This window comes from Monodelphis domestica, chromosome 1, assembly GCF_027887165.1.
Source record: "Monodelphis domestica isolate mMonDom1 chromosome 1, mMonDom1.pri, whole genome shotgun sequence".
In the NCBI taxonomy this organism is placed as follows: domain Eukaryota; kingdom Metazoa; phylum Chordata; class Mammalia; order Didelphimorphia; family Didelphidae; genus Monodelphis; species Monodelphis domestica.
In genome coordinates this window covers 98249524-98264014 of record NC_077227.1, presented here as the reverse complement: position 1 = coordinate 98264014, position 14491 = coordinate 98249524, and the positions used below count along the sequence as shown (strand labels likewise).

At 37.4% G+C, this 14491-nt stretch overlaps 1 protein-coding gene across 6 annotated transcripts in view; it reads right to left on the bottom strand.

The window, feature by feature from the left end:
• GFRA1 (GDNF family receptor alpha 1) overlaps positions 1-14491 on the bottom strand; it is a 301901-nt gene that overhangs the window by 236802 nt on the left and 50608 nt on the right. The gene's annotated exons all lie outside the window — the stretch shown is intronic.

Here is a 14491-nt window from a genome sequence, read left to right as displayed (position 1 = left end):
CTATCCAAAAGAGCAGAGGTCGAATGGCATGCTGAGATTCACACTGGAAGTCACAGAATGTTAGAATTATCAAAGACTTTAAAGATCTTCTAGGTCATTATGGAGATAATGAAATTGAGACCCAAGCAAGTCACTTGCCTATAGCACACCGTTAGGTTCCTAAAATTAGAAATTCTTAACTCGCTTTGGCCCTAGGAACCTGCATAAAATGCAAATTTTTGAACCACGCAAATACATATCAAGTATGTGTATGTGTGTGTATAGATACACACATACAATCTTTTTTTGATGCTTTCTCTTATAAGCATTTGGTGGTTGATGTCTCCTGGATTTCTTGCAATATCCAATCCATCAATAAGCATTTATTAAGTATCTACTATGTGCCAGGAACCATGTTAAGTCCTGGGACTTTCAAGAAAGGCCAGTGACAGTTTCTGTTCTCAAGGAGAAAAGAATGAATATCCATGTTGTTAGGAAGCTTGTTACAGCTCTTTCCCATTATTCTCTACCATCTCTACTCTCTAGCTCCTTGTCTAATATTTCCTTAACCCACTCTGTGATGACAGCTTTCCAAGAAAATTAATCTCTGCTAATACTGTTACCCCTTCCCAAATAACTGCCCCACAGAACTCTCAAGTTCAGCAGAACCAGATGAAAAAATAATTGGGAAGTGTTTTAACACAAAAATAAAAATATAATACAACATAGATAATGTTAATATGTGGTTTTCTAGGTCAGTAGGTCAATTGCAGAGATCTCTTGCTTTTTTAATTTGATATGGAAACTGCACTTAAACCAGTGGCCATCTGGAGAAAGTGTCTCACCCCAAAAGTAAGAATGCAGGGCAAGCATTTTAATCACCAGCCCAGGCTAATGGGGAACCTATCTGAGAACACATAGGACTTTGGGGCATGCCCATAAAATATGCTGTATACAGTCATTTACTTCTGGGGATAGTGTTGCATGACTCTTCCTACTGGATTCTGATTTCTGGGAATAATTTACACAGATCCCATCCACTTCTAACACCTGCATTCATGTTTTGGGGTCAAGATATTTCCTCCAGAAGGCCACTTGTTTAAACGCATTCTCAGTATCAAATTTAAAATGCAAGAGGCTTTTGCAGTAGATATACTGAAAATGCTTTCTGAAAATATAATGTATGAAAAAAAGATTTTTTTAAAATCTTTATTTTTGGGGCAAGGGGCATGAATAGGCAATTTTTGGATAAAGAAATCAAAACTATTAATAAGCACATGAAAAAGTGTTCTAAATCTCTTAAAAGCAGAGAAATGCAAATCAAAACAATTCTGAGGTATCACCTCACACCTAGCAGATTGGCTAACATGACAGCAAAGGAAAGTAATGAATGCTGGAGGGATGTGGCAAAATTGGGACATTAATGCATTGCTGGTGGAGTTGTGAATTGATCCAATCATTCTGGAGGGCAATTTGGAACTACGCCCAAAGGGCGATAAAAGACTGTCTGCCCTTTGATCCAGCCAAAGCACTGCTCAGTTTGTACCTCAAAAAGATCATAAGGAAAAAGACTTGTACAAAAATATTCATAGTTGCACTCTTTGTGGTGGCAAAAAATAAGAAAATGAGGGGATGCCCTCCAATTGGGGAATGGCTGAACAAATTGTGGTATATGTTGGTGATGGAATACTATTGTGCTCAAAGGAATGATGAACGGGAGGAATTCCATGTGAACTGGAAGGACCTCCAGGAAAATGAAAGGAGCAGAATTAGGAGAACTTTATACACAGAGACAGATACACTGTGGCACAATCGAATGTAATTGACTTCACTACTAGCAGCAATGCAATGATCCAGAACTATTCAGAGGGATATATAAGAAAGAACGCTTTCTACATTCAAAGGAAGAACTGTGGGAGTAGAAACACAGAAGATGGGGATATGATCGGGGATGTAGACTCTAAACGGATCACCCTAGTGCAAATATTAATAATATGGAAATGGGTCTTGATCAATGACACATGTTAAACCCAGTGGAATTATGCCTCAGATATAGGATGGGGCAGGGGGAGGGGAGGGAAAGAACATGAGTCTTGTAACCATAGAAAAATATTCTAAATCATCTAATTAAATGAAATTGAAAAAAATCTTTATTTTTAATAAAGTCAGCATATAACAAGTTCCCTCTGTTTAGAATTTCACTTATGCTTAACGTTCATCACAAATGAAAAGATTTTAAAATTTCCATTCTGTCCTACACTTACAGGTGCATATACATATTGAATTTGATGTTCAATTTTTCAGTCTCACATAAAGTAAGGGCAATAATAGCTGACATTTGTATAATACTTTGTAGTCTGCAAAGAGAGAGAGATTAAGAGAAATGGAAGAGAGAGACAGACAGACAGAAAGACAGGGGGTGTGGGAGGGAGGGAAAAAGGAGTAGAGAGAGGAAGAGAGGTAGAGAGAAGAGAGGGAGAGGAGAGAGGGGAGAGGGGGAGAAAGAGAAAGGAAGAAGGAGGGAGAGGGGGGAGGGAAGGAGACAACAAGGAAGAAAGAAAAAGAGGAGGGAGAGGGGAGAGGGGAGGAGAGAGAGGAGAGAGAAAGGGGAGGAAGAGAGAGGAAGAAGGAGGGGGAGGGGAGAAAGGAAGAGAGGAAGAGGAGAAGAGAGGGTGGAAGAGGAGAGAGAGGGAGAAAGAGGGAAGGAGAAAGTGAGGAAGAGGGAAGGAAGAGGGAGGGAAAGAAGGGGAGGGAGGGAGAAAAAGAGGGAAGGAGAAAGAGGGGGAGGAGAGAGGGGAAGAGAGGAGGAGAGGGAAAGTGAGAGAGAAAAGAGGAGGAAGAGGGGAGAAGAGAGACAGAGAAAAAGAGAGAGAGATAGAGAGAGGGAGAGAGGAGAGAGACAGAGAGAGAGACACACACAGATAGAGACAGGGAGAGGGAGCGAGACAGAGAGACAGTTACTGTTTAGTGTGTTTTGAGAGAATTCATGTTCATTGGGCTAAGTGACCAGCAGAAGATGAAAGTGAAGAGTGAAACAGAGAGGGGATTCTGGCACTGAGGCCATATGATATACTGATGGGATACTAGAAAGAGGACTCTCAGAGGATTTGGATTCAAGATTCCAAGTCTGCTCCTTATTCCCTGGGTGACCTCAAACAAGTCCTTTACTTTCTCAGCTCAGTTTCCTCATCTACAAATGGAAGGAGTCAAACTAGAGTGTCTAAGAGCCCTTGTGGCTCTAAGGACTGTGACCCTAGGACTGGGTCTCTCTGGATGGGAGCCAAGGGGGGAGCTGGGCTCCTGCTGGTTTTCAGCAGCATTGAATCTGGGATATGATTAGTTTTCATTGTCTACAGTGCCAGACAACTTACTCAGTCGTGTGGTCACACAGTCAATATCTGTGACCTTCCCTGCTTCCTGCAGGCACATTCAGACAATTTTGACTGAATAGAGAGAGACACTGTGAGTCTTGATAATAGTATTAAAAGACCATGAAGGGAAGAGAACGACTTCTCAATCTTTAGCCCCATGATGTCAGCTGGCCCTGTTCTTTATTTCCAGAAAAGAATTTGTCTTTTTCTTCCCTTCCTTTCCTTTTTTTTTTTTGTGTGTGTGTGTGGGGGGGGATGAGGGATGCTTGCTTGAAGAGTTTTGTCTATTCCCCTGCTTCTAGTCTCCCTTCACCTTCTACCATGTCAAAAAATGAAGAATAATACTTTGCCTCTAATTCTCCTTACTTTTCTGCTCTTGGTGCTCAGTAAAAGTTTTTTATTTGCAGAAGGGAAAAAAGTCATCTGGAAGCCCATGTGTTGTTGACATCAATCTCAGGCTGTATACCCAAAGCTCTCCGCCCCCCCACCCCACCCCCCAACTGCCATGGGAAGGCGACACAAAGTGACGTAAGTCAGTAAGTCTATAACATTTTTATGACACCCGTTCAGTAGTAGATCTCATTTCCAGCACAGAGGGATAAAGCTCTTAACTACTGAAAGTACATAAAAAAATAGATTTAGGAATAATACTTTTTATGATTGTATTCTGTATACTGTGAAAGTTATGTTCGAATCTGCTGGTACTTTATGGAGCTGATAAAGAAGAACAGTATGGCTTACTAGCTAACAGTGTATTTTATATCCATTTAAAACTGTTTTCCCTTAAATTGAATTACTTTTTGAGTAATTATAATAAGACTAATCCAGGCTTAATGAATTCATGTACAAATACTTTAGACTGCATTATTAAAACCTCCACAATATGAAACTATATTAAACTCACTGCCTCTAGCAACCAGTGATTTTCTCTCTGTTCAGGAGAATGTCATCCATGATTTTCTCTGAATTCTTTAAAACCAGCTTGCTGAGAAGTGGTAAGAGTCTAGATTAATATCATAACAAAGGAAAATTTTGACAGGTTATATTGTACTAATATACTGAAACTCATGCATTGAAATACCAATTACCCATAAAAAAGGATTTATTATGTATCTGTATATAGAAGGTTCTGTAGGATTGGGCACTGTAGGATGGAAGCCCAACCTTCCATCCTAAAGCTTTGGTTAAAAAAAATGAAATTAAAAAATGATCTATCAATTCTCCCCAACAAAATGATTTGGTAAGTCTTATTTCCTAGGGGTCTTTGAACATTTTTTTTATTTTGTGCAGTGTCAGGAAAAAGAGCTCAAATAGGAATAAACATTTTCTGGGTCTGGGGGGGGGCACTGGTTCTAAATATTCTAAATAAACTATAGCTGGTTGGTCTAGGACAGGTCTCTTTTCCTTTCTAAGTCTCAATTTTCTCTTTTATTTTTTAAAAGAAGATTTCTAAAGATTTCTGAGATCCTTTTCAACGCTGAGATTTTGTTAATATGGCTCTAAATTTGAAATTGTACATATTCTATCAAACCTCTCATTATATCATTGTATAGAGTTCATTCAAATTATGCTAAATTTAACACAAAAATTATTTTCTTTACAACCACAAAGCCATCTATGCCAAAGGTTATTGTTTCAAACTTCTCAGTGAGAACATTTTTTCACTGTTAAATTAAGAACCCTGTGAAATCTTTAAGGTTAAAAAGCAATTCATTTTTTTTCCATTTCCTAAAATATACATTTTCACTGCATTTCTAGTTAATTTATTAATTACAACAACTATATATTCCTTGAAGTAATCATCTAAAATCTAGGAGTTTGTCTTATGTCTGACTTCTTCTAAACTTAAATTGGAGAGTCACAAATGCTCAATACACCGAATCTCTCTCAGAAGGTGCTAATTTTCACAGGGTATAATTTTGAAGTAAATATAAGAGAATGTCAATAATCATTAATCTGATGGCTTGGAACAAAATATCTACTAGATGTCTCCTTAATGTGTGAGACAATTAAGGCCTAAAATGCTGATATAATTGGTCAACTGATTTTCAAAAGAAAAACCTAATTTGCAAAATACTGATCTAAGTCATAAGGAAAAAGAAAAAGCCAGTCATCCGAGTAGCATTTTGTCATAGTAGTAATAGTCTACTATATGCAACTAATTCCCTAAGAAATTAAGTTATAGCTTAGTTGTAAATCTATATCATTGGAGGGAATTTCCATAAATGGAATTTTCTACCTAGATGAAAACAACGCTATATCCAAAAATGTCTGTCTGCCTGTCTGTCTGTATCTCTATCTATCTATCTATCTATCTATCTATCTATCTATCTATCTGCCTGTGTCTGTCTATCCTATCTCTCTGTCTCTCTCTCTCTTTCCATCTACCTTTCTGTCTATATGTCCATCCATCTATTCATATATCCATCTCTATAGATAAAATGGTAAACAAAATTTTTCATTTTGGAATCTCAGTGAAGCATGAGTATTTAAATGTCAAAACCCCATTTTTCAACTGAGAAACTGAATGTCAAAAAAGTAAATCTACTATACTTAGGATATCAAAGCTGGGATTAGAGGTTAGCTCATCACCTCTTAAAGGTAAAGGAATTTACACTAGATTGACAGAAAGGAAATTTGGTTCTATCTTTGCAATTAATTAAGTCACAGCTAGACATCAGTTTCCTAATGTATAAAATGATAAAGGATGGGGTAGATAACCATTTATTGCTAAGACTGATAATGATAAATATAATAAGTATATTGGGAATTCTATTACAAACAAAAATATAGAGGAATCAAGTGTCCTGGGCTATAAGGTGTCAATCAAATTATTTGCAGGTTGAGGATAGGGATAAGAGAAATGGAGCTGGGATCTAGGAGGGTCAAAGACAGACTGACAGACACAAAGTCCTCTTGCTGATCAGTGACAAAGTTTAATGACTTGGGGTACATTCTTATAGAGAAAGTGACATAGACTAAGGTTGGTAATGATATTCAAGATAGAAACAATGGATTTAGATTACCCCAGTGGTTCTAAACAAAGTTTTCTATAGGTGACACAATATGTCAATGTGTAACAATCTAACAGAGTTTCTCATAGAATTCCTGCATCAGTAATTTCTTGGAAGGACATTTAATATTTGGGGAGGAATTGAATTAAGTTCTCATTCTAAACTATGGCTGTGATTTTACTGGGGTCTACTCTCACTACAGGGGGCTATACTGGGGAAGTGATCTGTAATAATAATTAAGTTTGAGTCTCAGTTGTACCACTTACTCATGACCCAAATGGAATAGTAATCATAAAGCACTTAGCACAGTGCCTGGTACATAGTAAGCACTATAGAAATGTTAATGATTACTATTATTGTTATTATTACCCATATGAGTGTGGTAAAATTAGTTAAACCTTCTGGGATTTTGTTATCTCATCTGAAAAAGGGGATAATATCACTTATTCTTATCTCAGTGGGTTCTGAACTATACAGTTATGCCCTTGGCAATTTCTAAAGTTCTATATAACTTGAGCTACTATTACCATAAGTATAACTATCCTATTGTCCAGCAAACCACAGTATCATGGTTCTATAAAAAGTGGTCTAGTAGAAAGGGATTTGGACTAAGAGTTTGAGACCTAGTAGTGGCTTTGAGACCAAAGTTATAGTCCTGTTGTTTCAATTGTGTCCAACTCTTTATGACTCTTTTGGGGTTTTCTTAAAGATAATGATGTGGTTTGCCATTTCCTTCTCTAGGTCATTTTACAGATGAGGCAATGGAAGCCACAGGATTAAGTGATTTGCCCAGGTTCCAGAGCTATTAAATATCTGAGGCAGGATTTGAATTTAGAAAGATGAGTATCCCTGACCAAAGAATTGTTAGAACAGAGGTAGTGGGCTCCACTCCTCTGGACCTCAACTTCCTCATCTGGAAAAAAGGAAGTATGAACCAGAAAACACCTTGAGTTGCTTCTTACTCTAAAGTTTACTATTAAAATTGTTTTTACGTGTTTATAATCATGGAAAAATAAAATAAAACTTTCTATTAAACACATGAACAGAACAGAAATTAGACCAACAACGTGTGTTTGGATCCAAGAGATAAAGACAAATATACTTTTAGTGTGTATTTGGGAGGGTATAGTTATATTTTTTTAAGTATTCATATATTCAGGTTTTTTGGAAGGAAGTACCTATAGTAAGATTGTGAGAGTGCCTAGATGAAGTAAAAAGGGAAGCAAAGATCTGGAAAGCTGGTTTAGAGATTAAAACTACTAACAAAAGGATGGGATAAGACTAATAAAATGAGGTGGAAAGCATGAAAAATTTTCCTGTCATCAAATTGAGATGATATCTTTATTGATAATGATTTTGTAACAATCTTCCTGTCCCATATTTGCTCCTTTTATGATTCACATAAAGGAGAAATTCCAAGAGGAAAGGAAAGTTGTATAGAAAGAGAAAGTTAAGAATTAACGTTTTCACTTCCAAGGAGCAGAATGATTTTATGATTTTTTTTAGTGTAAAAGCAACCTATTTTAAATAGCTGGCTGGATGGGAATTTAGAAGGAACTTAGTTCCTGGGCTGAACCATAAATATGGGGGCTTTGGCAAAATAATAAAAATTGGAATAAATGATTTACTTTAATAGTTGCTTAGATTCTAAATGAGAAAGAAAAGATGATTCAGATCAGGATGTCCAATGTCTACCTTACCTATCACCTGTCTGCAAAACAATGATAAATTTAAAGGGACATCAATGACTAGAAAATTTCCCAGGGAAATCTGTAAAGGAAAGAATCTACAAATGCCAGGAGGAATGGAAAGGGGGAAGATTAAGGGAAAACAAGCCAGTTTTGTCTAGCTACTTGAAGATCAATGATAGAGAATTTTTTTCTCCATTTTTTCATTGGCCATTAGGCAAGTCAAGAGGCACTGTGGAGACCATGTAGAAGAGTGATATTAGACTATTTCTATTTAGGGCCAGAGGGTCAAAGGATGGTCAATAGATAGAAGGTAAAAAGAAGTGGATTTAGAGCTCAGTTTAAGAATTTCCTAAAAATTATAAGTATCTGCCCAACAATGGAAATAATGGTATAGTGCAAAGAACATAAGATTTGGAGCACAGTGCCTGACTTTACAGAATCTGCTTTATATACATGTTTATCGATTTATGGATAGGTGAATTGAGTCCAAGGACCTTGGTTCAAACTTCAGCATGACCACTGACTGCCTCTTCTGTGACCCTAAACAAATCATTTCAAATCTCTGGTTTTAAATATACTGAAACTATCCATATGGATGTAGCCTTGTACTATACAAGTAAGTGCATCAGCTCACTAGTGGCTGAATAAAGATCTGCATGATACAGATTTCTACTCTTTTAATTAGTGTTTCTACATAGTCTTAAGAAATCTGATTTTTAGGAGACTATTCCCTTTTCTTTTACTCTACCATCATAGTGGGGTGTATGGGGTGCTCAGGGAGGGGTAATATCTCTGGTATGGAGGGCTTGTCGTGCCCTTCTAGGGCAGCTCTCCAGCCACTGACCCCCACCTGACACCCAGCTCTCACTTGTGGTTCCCAGTAGCTGCTAGCATGTGGCAGCGGCCACACCCCGGGCAAAGGCTTCGACAGGCCGGCTAAACCTTGTGAGGGTAGCCATTGGGTCATAGACCCCTGGTGAACCAGGGCTTTGCTCACCCAGCATGTGAAGACTGCTTCAGCGGAACAGGCAGAAGAAACCAACAAGAAGGTTCAACGGCTGAGAGGGCAACGCAGCAAAGCACTGTGGAGTGCTTAGGGCGTGATGGAGCACAAAAGGCAACATGGCCACCCAATGCAGCTGAGGAAGTCTCCAGGTGTAACTACTTTTCGTGCCACTGGACCCAGGCTTCCAACGCCGAGAGAGTGGGGCTGTCACTGTGCATTAACTTTTCCACTTAAATCTTCATGCACAAGTGTCTTTGTGCACAAAAACGCACAAAGACAATCTTCATCCTCGGCTCGAGAGACAATCAACAATCATCATAGTTCTCTCATATGTAAAATGGGGAAGGCTGAATGAAATGATCTCTAAGGTTATGGATGATCACATTTTCTCCCTGTGTAGCTGTGAGCATGTATGAAGGATTCCTTTATCTATGAGAATTTAGACTAGATGACCTCCAATTCAGAATATGTGATTCTGAAAATCTGGGGAACTATTTTTATTCCTAACAAGGAATTCTCTTCCATTTGCATTTCTTTATACCTGGGGCACTGATAGGATTTCACCACATGAATGCACATTAAAATGTAGGCATACTCTGTAATATAAGAATGCTCCTGTTTTCAAAAGTAGTGAGAACCAAATAATTAAATGTGAAATATAGGTATTTCATAAATCTTTCAGAGCTCTGTTCTTTATTTCTGAAAGCAGTAAATTTTCCAAAGTCACCCACTCACAGATTTAGGTTGTGAATGTGTCACATTTCTCCAGATCAGTCACATTTCATGACTTTACATGGCAGGACAGAACATACTGTGCCCAACTGCTCTACAATCAAATCATGAATTTCAAGAAGAAAAAAAACACAATAGAACTAAAGACACTTTAAAAAACAACTTCTGAAGCTATAAATGGAAGGGAACACAATGCTTATTCTTGAAATATTTTAGTACTTGGAGAAAGAAGTCGCTCCCACCTCCTACCCTCAAGTACTACTATAATGCATCATAGGAACTAGGAAGTGTGGTCTGGATTCTCCAAAGCTCTTTCCAGACACAACCAAGTTGGAAAGATTTGGGGTACAGCTCAAACCACACCTAAGCACAAAATGTCTCATCACCAGAAGGTTGGCCACTGCATAATGAATTTTTAAAACCACATGGATCATATAAATGGACAAAAAGACAAACTGGCCCTTAGATCCACACAGTCCCCCATCTTCTTCTGCAATAATGATTATAGAGCAGCAGAAAAGGGGATTGAGCAATAGTTCTTCACCTTTTTTTAACCCTTACCTTCTGTCTTATAATTAATACTGTATATTGGCTCCAAGGCAGAAGAGTGGGAAGGGTTAGGCAATGGGGGTTAAGTGACTTTCCCAGGGTCACACAGGTGGGAAGTGTCTGAGGCCAGATTTGAACCTAGGACCTCCCATCTCTAGGCCTGGCTCTCAATCCACTGAGCTACCCAGCTGCCCCCTTCACCTTTTTTGAGATATGGAGTCCCTTGGAAGTTTGGTAAATCATAATAATGTTTTTAATTGCATGAAATAAAATATATAGTATTATAAAGGAAATAATTTATATTGAATTTAATTATCAAAATATTTTAAGAAGAAAAAACTTTGTCAACCCCAGGTAGGGATAAAGGATGCTAAGAATACTTCTTAAACAAACTATAAACTAATTTAATTACTAGGAATCTTCATGCAATTTTTGTTCAGTGACTAATAGGTTGATATACTCCTACAGGACTGAATTATATCCATACAGATAGCCTTACTTGTACATAAAAACAGAAAGAAAACGAGCATCTAAATGTGGAAAGCAGGTTCACTGTGTCTTCTGAGAGAGTTAAGTAAAGGAAGTGATTGAATTGTATCCATTGTGGAACAAAAAAAGCTAGAAAATCAATTCATGGGACATTTGGTCCTACCATCTTGTAGTACATAAACAAAGAGACCACCATGAAACTAAGTACACAACTTGTGCTCCACTACTACAGATGGCCAACATCTGTTAGAGGATGAAGGAGGAGACAACTCTTTGACAAGGTCCCCCAAATTCGATCAACACCTACTCCAATATGTCGCAATTCTGTCATGAAAGGGGCCTAAGGGAAGACAGAGACCCATGTTAGAATATTTGATTTGGGAATGAAGAAAACAAAAAAGGTCAAAGGCATGCACGACCCTCAGAAGTCACACATCTCAAGAGCAAGTCAACTTTTCTCAAGATGTCTCAGAAGGTAGTAGATTTGCTAAGTACTAAACAACATCATAAACAAAGGAAACCTAATGAAAAACAAATTTGTAACATATACAACCGGTTGCAGATGTAGCAATCACTTCTGAATCCTACTGTCTTTTTGTGGAATTGGATCACTGACCATTTGGAGCAAAAGTCAAAGTCAACAGATTGTTTAAACAGGCCAAGCTGGAGATGCCTCAATTGCATGCCGTATCTTCTCATTTTTATTCTTTCTTCTAGTTTTGTATTGATTTTGATCTTTGCTCTAGCAAGCTGGTGGTCTGACAGCACACAGATGGCTGATTCTGAAATGACTCCCACATTGGTAACCAGCCATTTTCTGTCCATTGAAATATGTGATTTCCTTTTTGGGGAGATGTTATTTAGAGCTTACTATGTTAAGCTACTGTCAAAGGCAAAAAAAAGGGGGGGGAAGGCACTAAAAAAGAAACCTTATTCCTACATGTAATCTATAGGCTAGCTTGTAACTTCTGTACACATTGCTCCAACCAGACCTACTTAAATATGGGATTGATGCCTCAAAATGGGAAATAGATTGAAGTAAAGTCATTGGCTAAAAGAGATGTAATTTTATGTCAGAGTTTAAGCAATTCAAGATGGTAACTCTGTTGAGGTCACATGAGCCCAGAAATTGACTCGACTCAATAAATACTTTCTTGGCCAGCAATGTGCAACATCCCCACTGATGAATCCCTTAAATCAGCCAGCAAACACTTGTTATGAACCCTATCTTCATTATTTATTGTTTACTATATATTATTTAGCACTACGCTAAAGTACTTAGGTCTTGTAAGGGTCATAATCACCTGTCTCTCCAACTCTCCATCTACTGAACTTCTCCTAAACCTATTCTGTGTCCTCTAGTCCTTCATCTCTCCATTTTATTGAAGTCCACTAGTCCTGTTCCAATCTCATTTTCATATCTTCACTAACCTCCTTGCTATTCCTCTCCCAAGAAATTCTGTCTCCTGTTTATATGCATTTTCACTGGTTCTCCCATGACTGGAATTCTCTGCTTCTTTGACTTGCCTGGATTCCTTCAAGTCTCATCTAAAATCCTACCTTATATAAGAATCTTTTTCTAAGAACCTTAATGCTAGCTCCTTCTCCCTCTCCTTCCTCCCTTCCTCCCCTCCCCCTCTCTGTCTCTCTCTCCTCTTTATCTTTCTGTCTTTGTCTCTCTCTCTCTCCCTCTCCCCCCTCTCCTCTCTCTCTCTCCTCTTTCTCTGTCTTTGTCACTCTCTCTCCCTCTCCCCCCTCTCTCTCCTCTTTCTATCTCTCTGTCTCTCTCTCCCTTCTCCTTCTGTCTGTCTCTGTCTATGTTTCTCTGTATCTCTCTGTATCTCTCTCTCTGTATGTCTCTGTCTCTGTCTCTTTCTCTCTCTGTCTTTCAGTCTCTCCCTCCATCCCTCATTTTTTCTTGTTATATGTTTGTTTAGTTACATGTTTGGCCACAAACAAACTATAACCTTTTTCTAAACAAGAATTATTCATGACTTTGTGATCTTATTGTCTAGTTTATAGTAGATATTTACTGTTAGTTGAACAGTTCAGTCACACTTTAGTATATAAATAATAATACAATGTGATAAAAACAATGCTGGGAAGAACAGATAATCCTGAAGATCAAATATGCACCCAGAAGAAATCTGCTCAGGGGTGGCAACACAATATTAGAGGCCCTGATAGAAGAGTAAACTTTCAATATATATCAAACAGCAAAAAATATCAATGATGAAATTTCTCTACCACAAAAGGATACCAAAGCAGTAACTATCATCAATACACCTTCTTTCTCATCACTATAAAACCTTTTTTAGGAAGAGTCTATTATAGATACCACTCAAGGATTTCTGGAGGAAGGCATAACAGGCAATGTAGGTAAACAATGAACAAATGAAATTTTTAAGTTTTTTTAAAATTACAAGTAAAAACATTTTTATTTTACAATTGCTTTATGACATGATTGAGACTCTCTCCTGTTCTCCCCCTCGGTGGCCAATGGTCTGAAATAAGTTATACCAGTGCTTTCATGCAATATATATTTCCTTATTCCCCATGCTGTGACAGAAGACATATCACACATACCTTAAAAAACTCATGAAGGAAATATGTCAGACATGTCAGGATGAAATGTCGGCAAACAGCTGTCAAAAATTGTTTCTACAAGTAACCAAATACATAAATAAAAGGAGGAAAGGGGGAAAAAACTCATGACCAGAGTCTGCAATCAGGTTCCAAGAGTTCCTTCTTTGGCTGTGGATAGCATTTTTTATTATGAGTTGCTTCAGGTTATCTTGGGAGTTTGTTTTGCTGATAATAATTTAGTCTTTCACAGTTGATCACCATACAATATTTCTATTACTGTATACATTGTTCTCCTGGTTCTGCAGATTTCACTCTGCATCAGTTCATATAAGTCTTTCTATGCTTTTCTGAACTCATCCTATTCGTTTCCTATGATTCAATTATCTTCTACTTACATCCATATACTACAACTTGTTCATCCATTTTTTGCCACGACAAAAAAAAAAAAAAAACCTGCTAAAAATATTTTTTGGCCAGGTAGGTCCTTATCCCCTATCTTTGATCTCTTTGGGAGAAGACCCAGGAGTGGTGTATCTAGGTGTTCAAAGGATGTGCACAATTTTTTATACCTTTAGATGCAATTCCAGATGAGGAGATCAAATCTCAATAGTTAGTCACCCAGCCAATAAAGGGATGATAAAATAAAATCCAAAAGTTTCTTTTTTTTTGGTATTAAACTCAGTAAGGCAAAATTCAGCTTTGAAGACTCTTCTTAAAATAGGTGTTTCTTATATATATATATATATGTTAAAATTTTGTAAAAAAAATGTATAAACATTTTAACTAGATAATTCTGTTAAATAATTCAGAGTACATAAAATAGGATATAAAACAAACAAAAAAAAAGATATGAGCTCACCTACTGTGTTTGCCATTGTCATCCAATCTGACATGCCCAAAATAGAAAAAAAAATGACTGATAGTGAAGCTTCCAAATATTCATGTTCCTAAGTTACCCTATATGAATTGCATCAAGACTTACGACATTATAACCATTATTTCTTAAAGCCCAGATCAATACAAAAGAGATTGATCTCATTGCTCATACTAGAAGAACAAATTGGACAAAAAACA